The 24,950-nt window shown below is 39.5% G+C and overlaps 1 protein-coding gene across 5 annotated transcripts in view; it reads right to left on the bottom strand.

Moving 5' to 3' along the window:
- Positions 1–24,655, bottom strand: part of LOC310922087 (nipped-B-like protein) — a 153,743-nt gene extending 129,088 nt beyond the window's left edge. Inside the window, exon 1 of one of the 5 annotated variants that reach the window (XM_083882405.1) lies at positions 24,302–24,654. The gene's annotated coding sequence lies outside the window, so the exon portion shown is untranslated. Of the gene's footprint in view, positions 1–3,084; positions 3,107–24,301 lie in introns of those variants that run through there. The other 4 variants (XM_083882403.1, XM_083882407.1, XM_083882404.1 and 1 more) reach the window with 4 other exon arrangements.
- Between the last annotated feature and the right edge of the window lie 295 nt (positions 24,656–24,950).

Below are 24,950 nucleotides of genomic sequence, written 5' to 3' on the forward strand. Positions count from 1 at the left end.
GAAAAAGGCAAAAATCTATGGGATATGAACAGTTTAATAATTTAAATAAAGTAAAATATACTACTAGTACCGCTAATTGTAATGAAAAGGGAGATAAAAAAAGAGAGAGGAATAAAACCCAAGAGAAACAAGTGATGCACAATACAATTGCTCACAACCCACTGACCAATGCCCAGCCCATTCCTGAGCAGTGATCAGCCTCTCCGAGCCAACTCCCCCAGTTTATATACTGGGCATGAATCCTATGGTGTGGAATATCCCTTTGTCCAGTTCAGGTCAGCTGTCCCAGCCATGCTCCCTCCTGGCTTCTTGTGCAGCTCCTCTCTGGCAGAGCCTGAGATGCTGAAAAGCCCTTGACTCAGGGTAAGCACTGCTCAGCAAAAACCAAAACATCAGTGTGTTATCAGCATTATTCTGTACTGAATCCAAATCACAGTGCTGGGCCAGCTACTGAAAAGAAATAAACTCTGTTACAGCTCAAACCAGGACAATTTAAAAAATAGTAGTATTTCAAAATTTATCTGAAAATATCTCTTTAATATTAAACACTCTCTGGTCAAACTATTACCAGGAACTGTTCCCCCCCTCTCCACAGAAAGAAAAGGTTTAGTCACCACTGGACTAGTTTATTTCCTGTAAAACAGCATAGTTTATATTCAACTACTGGAAAGGAATTTGTTCATCTAGCTTTTACTCACTATAAAGATCCCAATTGTAAGGAAGTCCACACTATTTAAAACAAACAAACAAAAGAACAAAACAAATCCCACCACCACCAACCCTCCCAAAAAAAATCATCACAATAATTTGAACTGCATTTCCAAAACAACAAAAATTTACAAACACCACACATTACAATCCATTTTTATACTAATGAAATTAAAAAAATTGAGCATGATATTTTCTGAAGACAAAATAAAGGAACTTGTATATACATTTACCTATAATAGGCTCCTATGTTAATTCATGAAATAGTAAGACTTCTGTCAGCATTTATGTTGTTTACTTAAGATTCTGAAATAGTGATTTATTTATACTTACTTTATAAGTCAAGAGTCTTGCAAATTACATATACAATACATATAAACCAAAATATCACTAGCATTCCCTCAATAATCTTTATTTCATTCTTTCTTATGCCACACCAATGACAACACATAATACCACTGCTAATACATATGTACAGATTCCAAGCAAAACAAAGAAATAATGTTCTAAGTATTTTTCCTGCACAAAATTTTCAGGAACTAGTGAAGTTAACTTTTCAGTGTTTCCCTATCTAAACACAACTAAATTCTTTTGGGTGAGAGTGGGTGTGGTGTGGTGTGACAAGGGACAACACAACCAATACACAAAAAATTGCCACCCAACACTGAGTTAACTCCTTTGCTGCACCTGCCACAGGCTCATTCCCACCACTAAATTACATTTGTTTGTTTAAAATATAATACATTACAGGTGCAGAAATCTAGTTAAAGAAACTGCTGCAGATAGATATATGGTGTGTGGGTTGCTGTGTTTGGGGTGTTTTAATCCAGGAGAAAACAGCCTTCAAACACACAGAGCAGTTTCAAATGCTAATTGATACTGAAGCTTCTTTACCTGAAATGAGTACCAATATACAAAGAATTTCAGTTGTTTCTTAGTTCCATAAATAAGCAATTCTTAAAGAAAAAAAAAAAGGGACCTAACTTTTACCACAAAGATTCTGCAACAGCAAATGCACAAGAGCTAACAACACTTTTAAAACTTAAGTTTTCATTTAAAGGTAAGTTAAAGAACACGTTTCACACATAAGTTGTACATACAAGAAAAAGACCATGTCCAATGAACTCTCCTGACTTAAACTGCATCAAAACTGATTAAGGTCACATAACTATTCAGTATTACTGGAAATCCCATATGTAACACAAAGACAAGGGGGGGAGGGAGGGAATTTGTTTACTTTGCCTTCCTGCTCACCTTGAAAAGCTGTAAACATCAGAGACAGTCACTAATAATGCAAATTCTTTCTTGGTATTACTGCTACAGTAATTATACAGATATTAAATGGAAAAAAAATCCCTCCAAAAGTAGACACTTAAATTAGATACCTTCTCCACAGATGCATAGGAAACATGAACTGGCAAGATCCAGATTCAAGAGTGGAACAAGTGCAGACAGCTAGCTAGGATGGTCAGGGAAAGAGTAAGTTTTCCAGGAGAGTAGAAGGGGCTGGTTTGTTCAGCTAACAAAACAATGGTCAAGAGGGGATGTGGTTGCTCTGTCTAGGGCAGTCAAAGAAGGTTACAAAGGAAGAACGTTCAAAATATCAAGCAGTTAGGGAATAAAGTTGACAGCTCAAGACATGTTCTTTTACACAAAATATCAAAATATCATGCAACAATGAAGGGCTTGACAAGCCAGACAAGTCAAAACACACAAGTTGTGTTGTGTTTTGCTTTTTCATTCCCAACTCTAACGAGTCATTTATCAATATTTAGAAACTTTTGTATAATCAACTTTGTGCAATAGCTACTACCAGTAGTAGTGAAGCATTTCTACCTCTAGACTAAAAAAATAAATCTGTTACTTTATGTCTTGGGGATGGTTTCAATCCCATATCCTTTTTTTATTGTTTTTGTTTTGTGTCCAGAATGGTCACTGCCTCCCCCAGCTCCGGGAGTATCGCGATGGGTGAGAGGCAGCCCAGAATCCTGCGAGGGTTGGGGGCCAGGGGCTGCTGCTTCCTTACATTGGGGGGTGATCGACTCAGGAGCCACGGAGCATGAGCATCTGACTGGATATCCTGTTGCCCTGTGGTTTTTGCCTGTTTCTTTTTTTTTTTCCCTTTTCCTTCAGCACTGTGACTGGGGCTTGCTGGCTTGCACTCCCTCTGCGCAGCGGCCCAACCCTGGAACCAGCCATAGTTGGTAAGCTATCCAAGGGAGCAATCCCCCGCCAGCCCTGCCGTTTTCTGCTGCTGCTTCAGGGCTTTTTGCTACACTTTAACCCAACACTCTGTACCCGCCCAGACGCCTCACGGCTTCTGGCATGGCTCTGGAGTCTTTGCTATGCTTTGTTTGCCACCTCAGGTGTGCCCACCTCTGCTGTTCCAGCCTGCTGCTCCAAGGTTCCTGCTACAGTCCATTCAGCTTCTCGAATGGCAGTGAGAGCAGCTGCTTCATGTGAGTTTGCAAAGGAAAGCCCCTCCTCTCTCTCTCTCCCACTGTCTGAGCTGCCATTACCACCTGAAGAGGAGGCTGAGCTCGCACCACAGCACCCACTGCAGCCATGGGGGAATCATCACACCTGCCCTGCCTGGCTGGGAGCCAACAGTGCCCCTGCTGGCTGTGACTGTAACTACACCAACGGGGAAAGTCCTTGATGGCTGAGAGAAGGCTCATTTTGGGGCTTTTTTGTTGTTGTTGCTGCTGCTGTTGTTGTTTCTCCTGTTATACATATACATACTAGTAAAGAACTGTTATTCTTTTTCCCATATCTTTGCCTGAAAGCCCTGTAATTTCAAAGTCGTAATAATTTGGAGAGAAGGGAGTCATATTTTCCATTCCAAGGGAGGTTCCTGCCTTCCTTGGCAGACACCTGTCCTTTAAACCAGGACACCTTAATAGTCACTGAATTAAGGAAATCAAAGAACTGTTGCATTGGAAAGCTTTTGAACAATGTATCATTTTTGCAGTTCAAACAGAGAAGTAGAAACCAAATTTACATATATGCAAAGATAGACTTGCATATTCAGTATATACATATAATCCTGCTGCTTTATAAGAAAAAACAGATATTTTAAAAGACATTCCAGGGAGGAGGAAACTACAGTGCACAAAGGAAGTGATACAAAGAACTCCTGTGAGAAAGGGAAACAGTGAAAGGGCAGCAGATATTGAGAATAATGTATGAAAACCTATCATCATAATGTAATATACAATTTTAAAAAAATGAAACCAAGTGTCCTGGTTTAGGGCAAATTTGGGAGGAAACCTCCAAATGGGGTTCCTCTGGGGAGCAAACCCAAATGGCCCCTCCCCCCAGCCAGTTCGGGAAAAGAACTTCCCTGGAGAAAAGTGGAAAAAAATATTTATTTAACAAACAAAATGCTCACAAGCATAAAGAATGAACAATATGAAACAACAAAACCTCTTGCCGCTCCAAAGAGAGATGGAAAAACTGAGGAAGTCCTTGCTGTGGGAGTAGCTCAGCTCACTGTCTCCCACCAGTCCCAGTCCCTCTGAAAGTCTAGGCCCTGGTCGGCCACAGGTGCAAGCCCTTGGTCCTTGTCTGGATTTTTCAGTCCAGAGCAGATTTAAACAGTCCCAAGAAAAAGGAAAAAAAAAAAAGTCCAGGGAACTTCTCTGCCTCAGCTAGCTAAACTAACTAAAAGCACAGGAGATCTCTGTCCCACTGCTGTCTGTGCCTCAAAAAAACCAAAACACAGGGTCCAGAGAAAAGAATGTGTAGGAGTGAACTCTGTTTTCTCAAAACAAACTGGGCGCTTCTTCTTTCCCTACTTCACTCTCAGAACCAGTCTTGAAGGTACAGAACACAACATACAGCACACACAGAACAGATGATTGGGGATACAAGCATCATAATCACCCTAGGACACCAAGAAAGCAAGGGCAGTAATATTGAAAAAATTTTATGCTACAGGTAATAACTACACATTTAAAGCACTACTTCTCTATGTTATCTTCTTCCCCTTTTTTTTGTCAATTATATATATTTTCATTTACTGCAAATTAACATTCCAAAGAAAATTCCTACTGAAATGTTAAATTTTAAATGTTGTTAATTGGTTGGGGTTTTTTAAAGTGTATTGTGGTTTAACCCAGCTAAGCACCATAAAGCCATTCCCTCACTCCCCCTTCCCCAGTGGGATGGCAGAGAGTATCTGAAAAAAGGTAAAACTCATGGGTTGAGATAAAGCGTATGGGGTCTGGCTAAACTGTAGTTCAGCTTTGCATTGGTAACTAGAAAGGTGTTGAAAACACACCAGTGTTTTGGCTTCTGCTGAGCAGCACTGGCACTGCATCAACGCTCTCTCCAACATCCCCCCTGAGCTCAGATAGAAAAGCTAAGGGAAAGAGGAAGAGAGGGCATTCATTATTCTACAATGTTTGCCTTCTGGAGCAACTACTATGAATGCTGAAGCCCAACTTCCTGGGAAGTGGCTGAACATCACTCAATGATGAGAAGTAGAGAATAAAATACTTTGTCCTTTTTTCCCTTTGTTTGCACACAGGACTCTTGCTGTTGCTTTGGTAAACTGCCTTATCTTGACCTACAAGGGTTTTTTTCCCCATCTTATTTTCTCCCCTTTCTCTTTTCCTCTTGGTTGAAATACATTCTTGTCCCCTCAACAAAAACAGCAGTTCTTCCATGGCTTCACGAGAACATTGGAAAACAAAATAAAAGGAAAAATCTGTTTATGTGCAGTAATACACAGGCTCAGTAGTAATGGAAAGATAAGTAACACCTCAGGATTCAGAAATTTAGTATTTACATTTTAGTGTTTCATTCCCCATACTCCATAGTATTCTTTAACTTATATCTTTAAACAGTAACTTTTTAGTGGGTTGACCATGGCTACCTTAGATGACTAACTTAATACATTTCTGAGAAAAAAAGAGATAAAATTAGATGGATTAAAATTAAATTTTAAAGAGCTGCTAAAATATCAAATCTCTATGGCTTTCTTTTTCTAAAGCATTGTTTTAAATAGAACATGTTAAAGATAGTTCTGCTTTACGTAGTTTATATTATCAAATCTTTAGTTTAAATGAAACTACTTTAAAAATTTGTTTTAATTTCTTATATGTTGAATAGCATTGTACTGATATAATCACAGCACGATGCTCAAAGTTGATTTCTGCAGCTGCACAAAGCAAACCAGTACAACTCATTTATTAGCTACTTTATAATTTATGTGAGCAGTGAACTCTTTTTTTAAAACAGCAAACATGCTATTATAAATTTAAGAAGCCTTGCCTCAACCAGTTTTAAGGTTCCACATTTTGCAATAAACTACTACTCTTATTAGTTATTACATGAAGCTCAGCTAGTTATAAGTTCATAAACTATCCTTTAAAAAATTTAAAACCCCCATGCTTAAAGAATGAGAGAGACAGAAAGAGAATGAATTATTATCCTCTCATTCTCATTCAAATAAGATGCCATGACTGAGTACATCAGACAGATTTAGACACAAGAGGGCAAATTTCTGGTTTCTATACCAGAGCTACAGTTTGATACAATGACAGTACTTTTGCTACAAGTTTCCTGAATGAAATGCTTTTAAAAATACTTTTAAAAATACTAAGGAAGGAGATAGGGTTGCCAAAACATAGTCTAACACTTAAGTTACATAGAAAAAAGAAGCACATACAATCACAATATAAAGCATTTTAACACTAATTCTATCTCAGAAAAAGTCGGTATTGGAAGTGAGCAGTAATCAATCACTGATGCAGCTGCCTAAGGTTAAAATAGTAATGCAAGAAACCTGATATGAAGCTGACTCGAACAACCAAAAAGGAGGGCAGCATGTGGGGGGAGGCAGAGAGAAAGCAGGGGGGAGCTATTATCAGAAATCGAGAAGACTCATTATTACTGATAAAATCCCATAAAACACATCAGCATTTATAAAAAGAGAAAGTTTATGGCTTATACAGAATAGTTTCACCTACAATACTGGCTGTAAAAAATTAAGTTTGAAAAGAGAGATACAGAAATCCTAGAAGCACAAAAAATGAAATTCAGTGTACTAGTGAAATTAATGTTTAGTTCAAAAAGTGATCAGCCAACAGACTGAATAATGCTGACAAAGCGAGTGAAAAATTAAAAAGCTTGAGATAAAAGTTATTTAGGATAACTTCTAAATCAGTATTAGCATAATGATTTTTTCCTAAAGCTATTCCAATAGTAGCTGCTCAAATCACTACAACTTGAGACATAAATTTGAAAAATCCCAGTTGATCCTTTATAGTAGATTTAAGAACATATACTGTATGTTAGAATGTATTCCAAGTAATACTTTAGAATATATGAGATTGCACTTTAGAAGACATTTAGTGAACACTGAATGCTGTGTCTGTTACCCTTTCACATATATCTGAGCATCACAAGTATGGGAAACCTTCAGCATACTCAGAAGAAGAACTAGAAAAACTAGCCTAAACAGCAGAAGAACAGGGGTAAGGGCGCAGATTAAAAAAAAGAACACGGACTCTAAGATGCTATGTTCCCTTGAAAACGTGCCAAGAGGGCCAAAGCACACATGGGAGAGATAAAGGTGAAGAGGTGAATGACAGAAGACCACTACCACGGCCTGGAGACCACCACCACTAAGGACTGAGCATGCCCAGAAGGACGTGGAGTAATTACCATACCGAGCGCAGATGGGTGGGGTCAGGGAATTAATATGTATGAAGAGGGACCATGGAATGTCATGCATATGTAAGACCTCAGGGAATAATAAGGAGGGCAAGTTCCCTGGTGAGTATGCGTGTCTTTGGTGAAATTATTCCCCATGCATCTCGACGTCGATAAATACATACCGCTCTAACAACTACTATTAGTTGTGGAGTTCTTTCCGCGGCGTTTCACTACTGTAACAAAAAAAATTTTAATGAAAAGTACTGTACTGGGCCAAATGAGAGTTGCTTCTGAATATAAAGCAACCTTTAGAAAAAAAAAAAATTAGAGCAAACAGCTTCTTCCTCTGTGGCTATTGTCACACTTATTTGGTCTCTGCTGTTTTATTCGATAACAATGACACTGATGCCTCTGCCGCCTATGTGCTAGTAGTGGCAGTGACACCACAGTAAATGGCAAGAGAAGCCACAATAAAGGTGGTGGAAGCATACAAAAAATGAGGTCTGTGGAATCAAGGAAAGATGCCCCCTAACACAGGTGTGCATCCACAGTTTCTACAAGGGTAGACTAACATAAAGCATAATTGTGCTTTGTACCTGTAATAACCCTTCCCTGAGGAGGCGAGGAATTGACACAAGCAAACAACAACAAACAAAACCAAGCCAGAGTAAGCCATGTGCAGGGAGCAGATACCTATGGGTAGTATGCAGCTTCCCTGACCTATACTACATTCATGTCTAGCAGGAAATGTTTACTTTTCTTGCTACCTTGGAATCCCAAAGGGTGAAAATTCATTAGAACACAGTTTCCCAAAAAGAATGAACAGCATTAGTATCTTTTTTCTGTTAAAGCCATTTCCTTCTTGTAAGCACAGGAAGGGAAGCTTTTTGGTTTTAATTTTATTTTCTATAAAAATTAAAAAACACTTATAAACAATGTTCTCCACTTTAAAATAGCATCTCAAATATTTAATTCAGGTGCCTTAGCACTAAGAACTCTTTAAAATGAGGCCATATCACATCCTTCATACACAAATCAGTTATGCATCAAGAAAAAGCCTATTCATTAAGGCAACACAACCTGTCTCAAAAATTTGCAGAAAACAAAATTATATTTACAAAATATTATGATGATCAGCAAGTGTATATTATTTCAGGCAAAGAGGAAAATGCAAATCTCAGAATTACTGATTTTCAGGGAAACTGCCCAATGCATCATTGAAGCTATACCAAAAAAAAAAAAAAAACAAAAAATCCCACTGTTGTACGGGAAAGTGTATTTCCTGCTATTTCATTAGAGAACTAATGCAAAACAGAATCTGTTTTAGAAGCCTTACTGTTGAGACAGCTCAGTTGTTGTCTTAAAACATGGGGATTAAATTTAGGTGAATGGAAAGAAACCTTGCACCTGGTTTCAAAATAAGATACTATTGGCTCCTTCTCATTAAAAAAGGGGTACCAGATCATGTTCCACTGATAAAGTAGAAAAATCTAAACCAAAAATTGGTATGTTTCAAAAACTTAGACTATATAAAATACACATTATTTTTGCAGTTATGTTCACCAGTTCTGCAAAAGAAACCAGCTAAAACTGTCAAGGAGAATTCAGTTATTCAGGGAATTTATTACTGCTCCTTTACATCTTTTTGCACAATAAATATCTTCTTTATGAGCCTTTCAACATCAAAGATTCTGACACCATTGAGAGCTACTGAATTATTTTTATTCTGCAGAAGTAAACATAGAATTAAACTGTAAAATTTTAACTTTGCTTGGAAGTAGTCATGATATTAAGCATAACTGAGAAATTCAAACATAAAAGGAAAACCCCAAGCTACTTCAGCAGTTCATACATTTATTATTTCCCATCTGTACTACATATTCCTCATGCAACTTCCATTGCAATAAAAAGTATATCTATAATGATGCTCTTTTTGGTGAACACAGCTTTTTCAATGCTTCAAGCAGCAGCTGATATTAGATACAGTCCATTGTATTCAAAAATGTATAGAAGAGCAAGAGCTATTAAAAGGGTTTGGTAGGTCAGCTCTATCAAATGGAAAGCATTTTAGGTTGCAGCACACATCTTTGTTAATGAAATAGTTGTGACAGAGAGGAAGTAGTAACGTGCGGTTTTTTTCAACTCTTTGACTGTCATTTATGTTAGCTGGTAGTAGCATTTTCCTTTTCTAAAAGCAACTGTATTAAAATTACTTACATTTTAAAGACTTTTAATTAGGTTGGATCTTAACCAGGCTGAAAACTTAGTGACTAAACACTGGACCAAAATCTATTCAATTCAGCAGTCTTTTTCAACTTTTAATCTTGCCCTTCTGTCTTTGAATATTCTCAGATGATTCATAATATTTATAAAATAAAACTGGCAAGAAATATACCTGTTGATTGAGTAGCTGATTTTGCACAAGACTTAACATCACATAACTTTTGCCTCTTTTTGGGCTTTGAAAAACAATTAAAACACCTCTAAACTTCTTTAATACACACTAAGAAAGCCGATGCACAACTATAACATTCCTTTAAAGATCTGCAATAAATGCCAATGGAAAATTCTCTATTTCTGAATCTCCAAGGATGGAAATTCACTGAGAATTTATTTCCCTTTAAATCCAATCAGTATTTCCCTTACTGCACACAACAACTGTAGCTTCTTTTGTTATGCACCTCAGAGGCCCTTGTCTTCATCCTCTGTATAAACACTCATTAGCTAGTTAAAGGCAACATTTCAAGCCCTCTTAGCTTTTTTTTTCACCAGGGTAAACAAACCCAGCTAACTCAGATTCTTCTTCTACATTTCATGCTCCAGACTCCTAACCATCTTGGTGTCCCTCTGCCACAGTCCCTCCAGTTCATCGGCATCCTTTTTTTTTTTTTTTTTTTTTTTTTTAACTAATCGTGTCATTTACATTCTGGTTTCAGACCATTTTTGTCCTCACAGGCTACAGCATACTTCATTGTTACAATTGTCTTCTCTGCATTTTGAGTCCATTTTTTCATCTTTTCCCTTCAACCAGCTTCCATTTCTACCCCACTATCTTACAGCTTTAAGACTTGGCATAGCTTTTTCCCCACTTGATACTACTTAACACTTACACGCTGTCTCACAACATGCTACATATTCCACCTCCTCCATGCCATAAGGCCGGTTCCCTCCATGATTAGCCCCCTTCACATTAACAGCCAAAAGCTTTGTTCTGTCTTCTGTATACAAAGTACATTTCCAAGATTTACCACAAGTCCTTTGCATCCTTGTTGTGGTTTAGGAATGGCACTCCAAAACTACAAGCCATTCATCCCCCTGCCCCACCAGTGAGAGAGACAAAAGGCAGAAATTATGGGTTGAGATAAGAAAAATTTACTGGAAACAGCAATGAGATAAAAAACAAACTGTAACAGTAACAGCAACAATATTAATAACAAAAGTATACAAAAAGAGGGTGATTTACATCCAAAAAATTCTCACTCAGCCCAAACCCATGAAGTGGGCCCTGAGACAATAAACAAAATGGCAGAGAGACCCTCTGCACCCATACTTTTTCTCCCAACCACCAGCCACACACCGTTCTTGGAAGTAAGAATTCCTTACTTCCACCCCCCCAGTGATGATCTGACTGGTATAGAATAACAACCTAGACACGTCTACATGGCTCCAGGCTTTGCCTCCTCACAGCTACTGTGAAAAATTAACTCTGTCCTGGCAAAAAATCAGGACAATCCTCCACCCTGAAATCTCTTGTGAACAGTATTCTCTTTGAAAAGCATGGAACATTTGTTGATTGTCATACACAAGGTACAACTTGTATACCCTACTTATATAAAACATGTAAACATAACTATACTTACCTACTTCATGTATCCACAAATTATCCCATCTTTCCTGAGACTGAAAGGTTATTGCAACTTTTGGTTTGAAAGGCAGTTACACAGCTGAAGTAATGACCTACTGTCTCATCATTTTCAAAAACTGCTAAACTCAGGAATTGATTTTATTATTTTCCTGATGAATTGCTGAATGAGTTTTAATTTAGCTTGGTACAAGAACTGTGGTCATCAAGATTTTCTCTATCCATATATTGTCAATATTCTAGCTTAGGGCTGCTCTTCAGGCTACTGTGCATCAGGTAAGCTAAGGTAACTGCATGTGACTTCCTGAAGCTTTGCAACTGAAAAACAGCAAAAGTAAAAATATACCTCTGTCAATATTCAAAACTATTATGCTACCACACATTGACAATGGAAGTTCCGCACTAGAAAACATCTGCTTTATACATCAGCAAGCTTTCAATTTCATTTACTTTATGCTGGCCCCCTCGAGGAAACTGTGGACTGGATGAAGTCTCCCCTCAGTCTCCTCCAGGCTGAACAAACCAAGTGACCTCAGCTGTGACTTGTAAACCTTGCCATCAAGGCCCTTCACCATCTTGGTCACCCTCCTTTGGATGCTCTCTAATGACTTTATATCTTTTTTATATTGTGGCACCCAGAACTGCCCCCAGGACTTGAGGTGAGGTCACCCTAGTGCAGAGCAGAGTGGGACAATCCCCTCCCTTGAACTGCTGGTGATGCTGTGCCTGATGCACCCCAGGACACGGTTGGCCCTCCTGGCTGCCAGGGAACATTGCTGACTCATTCAACTTTCCATCAACCAGGACTCCCAGGTCCTTTTCCATGGTGCTGCTCTTCAGCCTCTTGTTTCCCAGTCTGTCCATACACCCAGGGTTGCCCCATCCCAGGTGCAGAATCCAGCACTTGCCCTTGTTAAACTTCATATGGTTGGTGGTTGCCCAGCCCTCTAGACTATCTAGATCGCTCTGTAAGGCCTCTCTACCCTCAAGGGAGTCAACAGTTCCTCCTAGTTTAGTATCAATGGAAACCTTAACATATATTCAACTCCTGCATCCAGATAATTTATAAAAACATTAAAGAGCACTGGCTCTGAAATATGTATTTCATATAGTAAGTTTGGATTAAATTAGAGACACAGAAGTCTGAATCACCTCACTGTTATTTTAATTTAGACCATTCACAACATAAATTAATTTAAATATTCTAATATATTGTGTACATAAACAGAAAAGTGGGAGCAAAAGTTGTGTGATCAATTGATAAAAGTCCCAAGACTTTCTCTAAATTAATGCATCAGGAAATAGAAAGAGCAAACAAAAAGTAATATAAAAAACAATAAATGCAGGACAACCTGAGAGTCAGAGATGCTGAGTGAAAGTAATAGCACTACAGGTGCTGACATAAAGCACAGGAAAAATTTAATGTAACACCTGAACTGTTTCAGTGGCTTACTGACACTGAAGCCTATTGTTTTCACAGCACTGATTTGTTATTAATTTCAATGAGAAAGGATAATATAGTAAATAAATAGCAGGGTTAGAAGGAGATGGCCTAATCTTATTATGAAAGGGGGGCACTCAAAAAGAAATCTATATATTAAATTTCTCATGCAAGTAAGGGTTGGACTGAGAAACAGGAAAAAGCACTAATAATTTCTTTATCTCTCTTTGCTACTTTCTGTGCACTTGCAACTGCTAAAGCAAGAACAAATACGCCTCCTTTCCTACTACTGTTGCTACTGCCAACTGTTCAAAAATACTATTTTGCAAAAATCTTTCCTCAAATTCACATATTCTGTCTTTCTGTTTTCCTTTTCTCTCAGTTCTATTCATTGGCCAGGTTTCCTTCCACACTGTCCCCACTGCTTCATGCAAAGATCAAGAAAAAACTAGGATTAATCCTGCTCCTTGTGCTCTCTCAGGACAAGAGGGCAACACTGGTTTACCCAACATAAGTATTAGTAGAAACAGTGGTGACAAAGTGATGAAATCTTTGAGTGCACAGATGTGCTGAATTCTACTGTCCAGCCTGCTAGTATTTCCAAATTCTTAAATATTATACAGTAATAATTTAAACTTGAGGTGTGTACCTGACTCCAGCTACACATGGGCAAATAGCTACAAAGAAAAAAAAAAAAAAAAAAAAAAAAAAAAAAAAAAAACAAACAAAAACAAAAAGGAGGGAAAAAAAAAGAGAAAAGGAAAGGTCACAGGAACTTGATCATCAATTATGAAAATTATTCGCTAATGAAAGGCATCTCATCTCCAAGTACTATAGAGACTATCTGGTGATCTAAAGTAGATTTTTTTGTTTCACCTGTTGCTACCATCTTATCAAGAGTTGGTCTACAGGGGAAAATTGGTCACTTCAAACACTCACATCCAAATTTTCAGGCCATTGTTAAAAACCCTACTGGTCCCATGTACCAGACAAAAGCCTTCAGCTATTATAGCCCAGTCCTAGGGATATCCATACCTCTAGCAGGATAATTTTATAATGACAAGCATCAATATGCCAAACATCACATGCAACAACAATGTAAAATAAGCTGAATTTTAAATAAAACCATATACGATATCCATTTTAAAATAAAGATATACGGTTACTATAACATCCACTATTCAAATTGACTTAAGAATTTCTAACATGTTGTGCAGTCCACAAAACCTTACCTTACACCTTCTGCAGTACAGCAGCATAACACTGGCAAGCTCTGGCTTTTTTCCCTGGTACTACTGCAGAAAAAAAAAATCTAAGACTTAAAGAAGTTACTAATATTTCTATTTTTATACCATATAAAAATCACCCCATTGTTCTCTGGAGAACCAAACTCCAGCTGATGTTTCACTTGCCATCAAATCCATACCAGTTCATTGAAAGTTTTCGTCTACTGAATACACTGACTGGAAAAAAAAAACAAAACTCACTAGCTGACCACTAAAGTATCTGTATAGATGTAGATTATTAACCCATTATGCAACACTGTGTAGACAGCACTCATGAATACACTGCATACTTCAAATTGAATCCTCACTGTCCAATGAAAATGGTTCATTTTGTACAGGTCCCTATTTCAGATATTAAGGGCAAGCTCTTCTCTAACTTGAATTCTATTTAGTGAACATCCTGATCTCCTAATCCAAATTATGCGTACATGCCTTCAAAGCAATAAGGACCTCTGGGTGAAACTTCAGGAATACTTGGGCAATGTCTCCTACGCTGTCAGGTAATCCTCTTCAAAAAGCCTAATGACCCACGATGATTTATGACTCATGAATAACAGCACTAGCAAATACTAGAAAATAAGTAGCACATCTATGAAGAGGGCCAGGCTTCAGTAGCAGTACTTCTCAGAAATATTTATGGGTCTTGCAGACTTCTTCACTGCCCTGTCAGGGAATAGAGAGTTATCTGGGTATTAGAAGGTAATAAGCAAAGATGCTCAATCAATATAAAATGTAGCAGATAGGGAGAAACACTTGTCCATTAAACTGCAGTAATTGTTTCCAGCTTTTAGCAAAATGCTTGAATTCTGTGAACAAGGAATAAGGTTAATTCAGTGACAGCATCCTTAAACCTCTTTTTTCTTTCCATCTTTTTAAAAACTGACTTTACAAAATTAAACGTATGATCAAATTTCCTATGAACAAGCATTTAAAAATTCTATCATTTCTGACATGGTTTGGTTTTGCTGCTTTTCTTCCACTCGATTACAAAGGGATAATTTTGAACACAACATATGCAATCTAAAAGTTGCAATATAGAAATATGAAAAAAACCTCAAATTCTTATAATTCAAAAAAGCCGTAGAAGACATGACATGGCTATGTCAGTAAGAATTGTAAAAGGGGGGGAATCAAATTTAAACATAACAATGACAGGAAAAGCCAAATAAATATACAAAAAATATATAATTCATTCATAACAGAAAATTTAATGTGTCTAGGTTGGCTATTTATATTCATACCTTTTTTTCTTAAAAGAATTTTACTCGCATTCTCTGTCTAAAACCATCAAAGCTGTAAGCCACACTAGTGTCAGAAGTAAGAAAAAGCTATTTTAAGTAAATAATTTATTCCTAGTTTTGTCAATACACCTAAATAGCTAAGTGATCTCACATTTAACAAATGATAGAGCAATCAAAATTAAATGATCGCACCCTGCCTTAAATGACAGCAGCCTGTCCACACCACTAAACTAAAAATTACCATATAACTGTGGCCCACTGGACCTGCTGTTTGTGAACAGAGGAGGGCTGGTGTGGGATGTGATAATTGGAGGCCATCTTGGGCACAGTGATCATGAAATGATAGTTTTCTGTTCTCAGAGAAGTAAGCAGGGGGGTTCAGCAGAACTGCCACCTTGGACTTCCAGAGGGCAGACTGGCCTGTTTGGGAGCCTGGTTGAGACAGTCACTTGGGAAGCAGTCCTTAAAGGCAAAGGGCTCCAGGAAAGCTGGATGCACTTTAGCGGGAGCAGGCTGTCCCCATGTGCCGAAAGACAAGCCGACAGGTAAGACTGGCCTGGCTGAACAGAGAGCTTTGAATGGAACTCAGGGAGAACAAGGGAGTGCATCACCTCTGGAAAAAGAGGCAGGCAGTGCAGGAAGACTGCAAGGATATTGTGAGGTCATGCAGGGATAAAATTCAAAGGGACAAAGCCCAGCCAGAACTTCATCTGGCTACTGCTGTAAAAGACAACAAAAAGTGGTTCTACAAATACATTGGCAACAAAAGGAGGGCTGAGGAGAATCTCCATCCTGTACTTGATGTGGAGGTAAACATACTGACAAAGGATGAGGAAAAGGCTGAGGTGCTTAATGCCTTCTTTGCCTCAGTCTAATACCAAGACCAGTTGTCAAAGTACTTGAGCCTCAGAGCTGGAAGACAGAGATGGAGACCAGAATGAAGACCCCATAATCCAGGAGAGAATGATCAGTGACCAGCTACACCACTCAGACCCACACAAGGCCACGGGGCTGAAAAGGATTCACACAAGAGTACTAAGGGAGGTGGTAGAAGTGCTCACCGAGCCACTTTCCATCATTTACCAGCAGTCCTGGCCAACTGAGGAGGTCCCAGGTGAATGGAAATTGGCAAATGTGACAGCCATCTATAACAAGGGTCAAATGGAGGATCCGGAGAGATACAGGCCTGTCAGCCTGACCTCAGTACCTGGGAAGGTTATAAAACGAATCATTTTCAGTGTGATCACATGGCATGTGCAGGACAACCAGGGGATCAGGCCCAGTCAACAGGGGTTTAGGAAAGGCAGGTCCTGCTTGACCAACCTGATCTCCTTTTATGACCAGGTGACCCACCTAGTGGTGAGGGAAAGGCTGTGTGTGTGACAACCTGCACTTCAGTAAAGCCTTTGATGCTGTCTCCCACAGCATTCTCCTGGAAAAGCTGGCAGCCCATGGATTTGAAAGGTGCTCTCTTCAGTGGGCTACGAACTGTCTGGATGGCCAGGCCCAGAGAGTTGTGGGGAATGGACTCATATCCAGTTGACAGCCAGTCACCAGTGGGGTTCCCCAAAGTTCAGTATTGGGCCAGTCCTATTTAACATCTTAATTGATGACCTGGACAAGGGGATCAAGTGCACCCTCAGTAAGTTTACAGAGGGCACCAAGTTGGGTGGAGTCTTGATCTGCTGGAGGGCAGGAAGGCTCTGCAGAGGGATCTGGACAGGCTGGAGCAATGGGACAAGGCCAATTGTATGAGGTTCAACAAGGCCAAGTGCCGGGTCCTGCCCTTGGGTCACAACAACCCCATGCAGCTCCAGGCTGGGACAGAGTGGCTGGAAAGCTGCACACAAGGAAAAGCACCTGGCAGTGCTGAAAGACAGCAGCTGAACATGAGCCAGTGTGTGCCCAGGTGGGCAAGAAGGCCAATGGCATCCTGGCTTGGATCAGAAATGGTGTGACCAGCAGGACCAGGGAAGTGATTGTCCCTCTGTACTCAGCACTGGTGAGGCCACACCTCGAGTGCTGTGTCCAGTTCTGGGCCCCTCACTGCAAGAAAGACATTGAAGTGCTGGAGTGAGTCCAGAGAAGGGCAGCGGAGCTGGGTCTGGAGCACAAGAAGTGGCTGATGGAGCTGGGGGTTTTCAGCCTGGAGAAAAGGAGGCTCAGGGGGGACCTTCTTACTCTCTACAACTCCCTGAAAGGAGGGCGGAGCCAGGTGGGGGTCAGGCTCTCCTCCCAGGGAACAAGCAATAGGTCAAGAGGAAATTACTAAGTTGGTCTAGGGAAGGTTTAGATTGCTTATTTAGAAAAATTTCTTCACAGAAAGTGTTATCAAGCACTGGAAAAGGCTGCTTAGGGCAGTGGTAGAGTCACCATCCCTGGAGGGCTTTCCAAGAGGTATAGATGTGGTGCTTAGAGAAATGGTTTAGTGGTGGACCTGGCAGTGATGGGTTAATGGTTGGACTTGATGATCTTAGAGGTCTTTTCTAACCTAAATGATTCCATGGTTCTGCCCCTCTACTCCACTCTCATAAGATTGTACCTGGAATACTCCTTCCAGTCTGGGGCCCCCAAATAAGGACACACCTGTTGGAGTGTGTCCAGAGGGCAGCCATGAAGATGCTCAGAGGGTTGGAGCACCTCTTCTATGAAGACAGGCTGAGAGAGCTGAGGCTGTTCAGCCTGGAGAACACTCTGGGGAGACCTTAGAGAACCTTCCAGTACCTGAAGGAAGCCTACAAGAAAGCTGGAGAGGGACTTTTTACAAGGGGATGTAGTGACAGGACAAGGGGGAATGGGCTACAAACTGAAAGAGGTTTAGATGGGATATTAGGAAGAAATTCTTCATTATTAGAATGGTGATGCACTGGCACAGGTTGCCCAGAGAAGCTGTGGCCACCCCATCCCTGGAAGTGTTCAAGGCCAGGCTGGATGGGGCTTGGAGCAATCTGGTCTAGTGGAAAGGTGTCCCTTCTCATGGTAGGGGGATTGGGATGAGATGGTCATGAAGGTCCCTTCCAACCCAAACCATTCTATTATGCTATGAAAGTTTAGTATAATAGAACAGATGATTCTAGGAATTGCTTATAACTGCAAAATTTTCATAGGATATACTGAAGTTTTTCTATATTACAGATTATGCCTCAATAATAGTTTTTAAGGAACCTGCCAGGAATAACAAATCATCACTGGGAATACTAGTAGAAAAAAAAGAATCATTTCCTTTTATTAAAAAAAACCTAAACAAACAAAAAAAAAAAAAAAAGTCTCAGTTTGAACTAGTTTAACAAACAAATCATCAGGCAGATTTTTAATTTTCTCTTCAGGAAAAAAAAAATGAAAAATCAAAGTTAAACTGATTTTAGATCTGCACAAGGCACTGTCCATGAGTTCTCACCACAGTCTTATTTGAGTCATCAAAATTTTCCCAGCTTATAGAATGCAAAAAGCATGTTTTAGCTTATTTTTTGTACATATGTAAAGGTAGTTACTGTATGTAGCATCCAATGAGGGATCTCTAAATTTTTCCCGTCCTAGTTTTGGCCAAGGACTGGCGAAGCCTGGAGCCATGTGGGCGTGTCTAGGCTGTTATTTTATACCATGCACATCATCGCTAAGGGCCAGAAGTAAAGGACTTACTTCCAAGAAGGAGGCGTGACTTCGGGGAAAGAAAAAGGTGGCACACAGCGGGTCTGTAGCCCTTCTCTTCCAAGGGAATCGAGGAGCGAATGGAGCGGTGGGGTAATGCTGGTCCCAACCAGAGGGTTTGTCAGTCGTTGTTTGTCATTGTCTCAGGCTTGGGGGAAAAACATGATGCAGAAGGTCTAGGGGCAATTTTGTTCTGTCTCAGGGGCATGCAGTACTGGGTCAGCTCAGGCTTGGTGAGCATTTTTTGGATGCAAATCACCCTCTTTTTGTATACTTTTGTTATTAATATTGTTGCTGTCACTGTTCATTTTCTTATCTCATTGCTGTTTCCAGTAAATTGTCCTTATCTCAACTCAGAATTTCTGCCTTTTGTCTCTCTCACCCAAAGGGGTGGAGGGAGGGGAGCAGCTTCGTGGGGCTTAGTTTCCAGCTGGGCTTAAACCACAACACCCCCTATCATTAATATCCAGAAAGCATATCTGGAGAAAAAGAGGAAGCAACATAATTGAATGGAAAATAACATACAAGACAGTGGAACAGTCTCTATCAAAACCCAAGATCTGAAAATAAAATTTCAAAAACAAAGTACTCATTACCCAATCCTCTCTGAGTGCCTGGTCAACACAGAGGAGAGACTGTTAGCTCAAACATGAGAGATAGTGCAACCCCTATCACAGATGTGTTTACATTCAAGAAGCTTGATAAATTACATTATTTTTAAAAAGATAGAAAAAAAGGTCAGAACTATAAAACCAAGCACTCAAGTATTAAGAAATGTGAAAATTATGGTTACTCACACCTACAATTCAGTCCCTTGTGCATTATAATAGTCATTCATTCAATGATCATATATTGTTTTTGTTATTCACAGGATCCCTGCCTCATATATGGCACATGACATATATATCGTTAAACAAATCAGAATTACACAAAAAAGGAGATGCTTTCTTTAGGACATTACATTTTTTACTAAGGAAATTGAATAAAATGGCTAATAGATCAAATCAATTTTTAAAAGTTTCCTATCCAAGAGAACTTTTGCTGGAAACTGACAATTTGTAAAAAAAATAACTCTTCTTTAAAAAAAAAATCTATCACAAGGAAAGAAAGAAAGAAATAAAAATCCTACCTGTTCCATAATATACCTACAGCCTCTGGGTCATGCCTGGAGTGCATGATTAGAAGATAAAAAGACATATGGTGGAAGAAAAGCTCAACAACTTCTCTGTCTGATACAGATCAGACATTTGAACCTGAACTTCCTACATCCCAAAAGCTATGTTCTGGTTAGGAACATGCTTACTATATCTGTGAACAGTCTTGCTTTCCTAACAGAGCCATGCAGCAGTTGGACAACAAACTGGCATCAGAATGAAATGGTCTGACCACTAGGCTGCAGAGGTTTTCATTCAACCAGTTTACGCCAACTACAACAATTATTTAAGAGGCAGAGTTCTTTTCCTAACAGCCAATAAACAATGCTTAGGATACTCTCCAGGGTTGCTAGTTCCCGCTGGAAATTAATCGCTTTCAATATTGCAGACACGCTGTTTAATTACTTGTGGGATTTGGGTCACTATCTAGTTCTTGTCTCTGTTTTTACTGATAAACTTAAAGAGATTTTGGTTTCTTCATAATATGGAAGATGATTCTTTTTAATTTTTCAGGACAGAAAATCTATTCTTGTCCAGCTCTTGTCATGATCAAGACAGCTGAAACTGAATAGATGTTTTAAGGCCATTGGCAAAAACCCATTCTCTACTTCTTAGGAATCCACCATGAGAAACAATGAGCTTGATATGTTGAAATGCAGGGCATTCACAACCACAAAGTCAAAGAAAACAATGCTATGAAGTTTCTAAGTGCTGTAAAATAACTCTACAAATCTCAAGAATAAAGCATATCAAATTGAAAATTGCTTATAAATCTTGTGTTAACTTGCTATTTGACTCAGTTTCATCTTCCATCTGCAAAATGAAAATATTTAACAGATGTGCAAAAAAACCCCTCCAATGTTTGTAAAGTACAGATATGTATTTTGAGATAATTCCTACAAATTCATAGATTTAAACACTTCAGCATTCATGAACTATTTGGATGGCATACAGCAGGTAAAGCAGTAGGCTGCATAATTACGAAGAAAAACAAATATATCAAGCGGGTTATAACAGTATATCAGTCAGCTATGATTTCCCATGCACTGTATGAAGCATTGAATTGGGACCAGAAGGGTGAGGGGGAAATACAGTAATGTAATTAAAAGCCTAGTCTATGGGGAAGGGAGCTGGATTAAATGTTTCTGCAATTTTAGTCTGCTGCTTCCTTATCAGAGTCCCTGACTGCAGCCCACCATTTTTTAACTGCTCTTGTAAAATGCATTGCCTGTCTACACATATACACGCCTTCAAGAAATAAAGTGCTTCAAATCAAGACAGAGAAATAATCTGAAAAAGAAAATATCTAACCATTTAAAGAATTGTGAGATTTCCAATTGGAAAACCACTTAGAATCGACTGATACACATACTAAAAGCAATAATTTTTTTTCTATAATTTTCCCAACTTAGAGAGTTTAATTTGAAAAAAAGTTTGTCAATGTTTACTTTTTTAGTTATTTAGAGGTGTAATTTTGCTTCTCTAATGCTGTTCTGTTTCTCCGAAATCAAAATGTTAAAAAATTATTTTAAAAAAAAGAAGTATAAAAACAGCTTCAAAAGAAAGTTTTAAAAAAGTAAAGAAATAAAATCTGTACACAGGAAACATTCAAACTGTACAAGGTAGTCAAAAGCATAAATTAAAAATAACTACAAGAAAATATTTTCCTCTTTTAATTGAAATAATTGCTACAACTAACACCTTAAGAATAATTACTTTTTATTTCCATAACATGAATAAAATAACTACATCCTCCTTAAGCAGTTAGCTTTTGTGATAAACAGTAGACCAATATAAACTCCTAACACTAGGGCAAAAGGAGTATGAAAGTGATGGCTCTTGCTTCTGATACACACACACTCTATAATGTGCTAAAAATATGATCTAAACAAAAAGTAAGTCATAAACATTTCCACATTAAGTATTTCTGCATGCTAAATATATTTTATGACAAAAAATTTACAACTACATAAACTGTGATGGTGCAACTAATTCAGGATTAATCACATCTCAGAACAAATAAAACAAACAAACAAAAAAAAATCCCTCATTACAAATAGGCATCATCTTAGGTTTCCCTCTACAAATGCACCTATTTTTCATACCAGAAAAGTGCATGTTTTCTGATTTAAGAAAAAAAAGAGCACATCATAAACATAACCCAGGCAAGATAAACTTGACAGGAACTGCATAACTACAGTAGTTTATTTCCTGCTCTTATATATATTTAAAGCAAACGTCATAAGTCAGAAAAGTTCAAACAATGGCTTAGCTAACCTATTTTTATTAAAATGAAGGGTGGACAAAAGAAACAAATGAGCTCATATCCCTTCTTGAAACTACCCAAGAACTACAACTACTTTCTTTCTGGTAAAGCAGTTACACTCGGCCTCTATGCATGCCACGGACCAAAAGAAAATAGCAATGCGGCTACACACAGAGATAGAGGCGGTTAGAGACGACTAATGGCTCCCTCTGCAATTCACAAAGTTTAAAATTAAAAAGCTGCTTTTTCAAAGTGTAAATGGTTCCTCTCCACACACATAGGCCTGAGGCCCTGTAGCAGTGTTCAACAGGACCAGGCAGCACAAAGACAGGAATGGGAGATCGGGGAGGGGGGGAGGGGAGGAAGGAAGGAAGGAAGGAAGGAAGGAAGGAAGGAAGGAAGGAAGGAAGGAAGGAAGGAAGGAAGGAAGGAAGGAAGGAAGGAAGGAAGGAAGGAAGGAAAAGGATTGGGGCTCAGCAGGATCTTCAGGCTTTTTAAAATTCAAACTGCTCCCTGACCAATACAAATCACGGACACGCTACTAAGTAGTACACGGATCTACAGCATTAAAAACACACCTTCTACGTGACAGCTATACTGACTTCAGCCTTTTAAACAAGTATCATGGCACTCAAAGACAGGATAGCAGAGTTTATAAGACTCTAAACACAATATACCAGAAATTCATTACCACTTATTACAAGATCTGTCTAAACAACTAAAAGAACTACTGAAAAATAGAAAAATTCTGTAATGTTGATACTTGTTTGCCATTTACAAATTTCTTTTCTATATGAAACTTGGTATCCTAAAATTTTTCTCAATTATGTAATTTCTGTATGACTATTTTTATTAGTTCGCAGGGTGTTTATTTTAAATCTACCTCAACTTTTAATAACACTCTGAACTCTACCACATAGTAAGTCCAAGATTTACCTTACTCTAAATTAGATACCGTTTATAAATAAAGAGCTGACACTTAATCGTAATTTACAAAACACATTTGACCTGTTAAAATGACAACTAATTACATACTTAAACATCATGGACACAAAAAGCCAATAACGACCTCAGGATCTCAAAGGAATATAGCCTGATAAGAAATAATGACACGTTTTAAACGTTCCTCACGTTTCACTTAATTAAATTTACTACTGATTCTCAAATACTTAGGCTAAGATCTCATCTTCACCTTGACCCCTGAAACGTCATAAACATAGCACTCTACACATGACCCCTCTCCCATTTTCTGTTTGTTAAGAGTATAAAATAGTATTTAATCTGCATTTAATACATATTCCTGTAATGTATACAGCACACGCACATGGAGAATGTGTGGAGTACCTGACACAATATGCTTGTCTATCTCTATTTTCTAGGTCTGCGGGCATCCGTGTTGTGTCAATCATGTCACAAGCGCTAGTTTTATGCTATAAATAGTCAGTGATTAACACACTAATCAATTGCTACATTATGTAGAAATTAAACCTCTACATTATAAATCCATGTGCCTTCGAAGTTTTGAATGTTCAGAACAGAGATGGTTAAAAAGAGAAGGTAATAGCAAAGAGAGCTAGCATTTTTGTTCCTGGGTATTTACATTGCCTCTCTTTCCCTGCTCCTCCACTTACTTCGCCCTCGACTTCAGAAGTTGTAAATATGGCAAAGGATCAGTGCACATTTGCGGTTAATTGTATTGTTTCCTCCTCCTGCTGCTCCTCTCCAGATTGAGGCCTGTTACTGAGAAACCGCTTCGTCTTTCTAATCCCCGAACTGGAGTAAATGCGCTGGCCGACGGGCCTGCGCCCTCCGCCGGGCCTGGGCCTCCCGGTAGCCCGAAAAGGACTAATCTCCTCCCTCAGACCCGACCGAGGAGGAAGGAGGGCTGCTAAATAAATACCTCTGGTCACCACTTATTCCCCTCTATCATGGATAACAGGTAATCCCCTTTGCTCCCGGCAGTGCTGGGCCGGGAGGCCCGGGCCGCTGCTAGAGAGGGCAGAGAGAGGAAGGGGAGATGAAGGGGGATTACCTGAGCAAATCGGCGTCCGAATCCGACGAGAATCCGAGAGAGGGGGGAAAAATCCGCCCCCTCCCTCCTCAGAGGAGCTGTCGCCGCTGCTAGGCCGCGGCCGCCGCCACCGCGGAGCAGGAGGAGGATGGGAGATAATATAACAACAATAATCCGGGCCGGGAGGGGGGCTGTCTCCTCTTCCGTCTCCTCAGTGCAGCGAACATGTAGAGCCAGGGGGTGAGCGGCCAAGACAAATCCCTTTTTCCCCGAGTCTGCTTCACAGCATCAACACGGGCCGAACCAAACCGGTTCCGAGACACATTCCAAGCCGCGGGGTAGGGGTGGGGGGAGGGGAGGGCAGGGCAGCTGCCAAGGGGCCGCTGCTCCCTCTGTACATGCGAGTGCAGGAGGATGGGGGAGGGAACGGCCTGAGCGGAGTAAGCCGTGAACCGGTACCGGGGGGGGGGGGGGGGGCGGGGGGAAGGGGCGGGAAGAAGAAGAAGAGGAGGAGAGGGGGAAAGAAAAGGAAAGGATCCTGTGTGTCTCTCGCTCCCTCAGAACAAAATGCCGACCGGAAGTGCAGCTGCAGGAATTACTCCCTCCACCGGCGCCAAACACCAACAACTTCCCCTTTCTTACTCACCTAGCGTCGCTTCCGCAGCCGTTA

The sequence above is a fragment of the Zosterops lateralis genome (genome assembly GCF_965231275.1).
Source record: "Zosterops lateralis genome assembly, chromosome: W".
Lineage (NCBI taxonomy): Eukaryota > Metazoa > Chordata > Aves > Passeriformes > Zosteropidae > Zosterops > Zosterops lateralis.